Raw genomic sequence first — 1,132 nt, forward strand, 5'->3', positions numbered from 1 at the left:
TTCCACTTTTACCAGAGTATTTTTTAACACAAGTATCTGTACTTTTACTCAAGTACGGAAAGTGAGTACTTTTGCCATCTCTGTGTGTCACTGGGACATCTTGGACCAATTGCTTTTCTTAAATATTTTATACACAGTTAAGTTTTACTTTCCTTTATGTTTAAAAATATTAGGTGCTTGTGTATGCTATCCCCACACACCACTACCAAAAAAAAATTATAATAATGAAGTCTATTGACGTATTCAAATCTGTATCTGTTCGAAAGAAAAAAAAACAAACAATAAAGATTTGGTACTATAAAAGGGGTAATGTTAGGCTACCTCAGCCCTATAGCCTAGGCCTACAGCGATTAAGGAGAGAATTTACCGGAGCAAATGTCTGTCGAATATCCAACGTAAAAACTTGTCTGCGATTTAGGGAAACCCCTTTATTCACCAAAAAATGAAACTGAAAGCGAGGAATAAACGCTCTATGTAGAGCAGGTCGGGTCATTTGGGGACGACTGTAGCTCAAACATGGCAGAGAAAGCCTCTTCCAAAGTTTACCAAGTCACCGCTCTGATTTTAGCTGTTTCTGTTGACCTTTCTTTATTTTACGCATCAGGATTTGCGGTGTTTCACCGCCTTTTAGGTGGTTTTGCGCTTCTGTGGCTCTCAGCGGCTCTCCGATGGTCTGCAGTAACTGTTATCAGTTTGCTGCTTCTGGGGGACCTGAAGCCGCTGCTGGTCCGCTTTCTAACAGCCTACAGTCTGCTGCCAGCGGTGTTTGAGACCGGAACTAGGGTTCTGTACCGGGAGCAGAGCCAATGTGGACCGGGAGCGGATGTTCGCTGCTGGATGATGTTTGCTGGAGCCTCGCTGGGAGCTGCTGTGTTCTGGGAGATCACCATCCCGGCTGGGAGCAACCAGCAGAAACAGAGATCCAGGGTTCTGTTCATGAGGGTTGTGCAGCTGTACAAGGCTGATTATCGTCTGCTTTTGGGGGGATCTGTGTTCCTTTCATTGGCAGTTATCTGTAAGTAACTAATAAATTATACGTTTTCAAGAAAGCTGATTAAATCCTGTTAAATTTACCTTTTAATTATCCATAATCAAAGGTCCCAACTTAAAAAAATAAATAAATAATAATAAT

At 41.9% G+C, this 1,132-nt stretch overlaps 1 pseudogene; it reads left to right on the plus strand.

Annotated features, from left to right (window-relative positions):
- Positions 1-516: 516 nt before the first annotated feature.
- The window catches only part of LOC107103721, a 7,560-nt pseudogene continuing 6,944 nt past the window's right edge, over positions 517-1,132 (plus strand).

This window comes from Cyprinodon variegatus, unplaced genomic scaffold (assembly GCF_000732505.1).
Source record: "Cyprinodon variegatus isolate N-32 unplaced genomic scaffold, C_variegatus-1.0 Scaffold1513, whole genome shotgun sequence".
Lineage (NCBI taxonomy): Eukaryota > Metazoa > Chordata > Actinopteri > Cyprinodontiformes > Cyprinodontidae > Cyprinodon > Cyprinodon variegatus.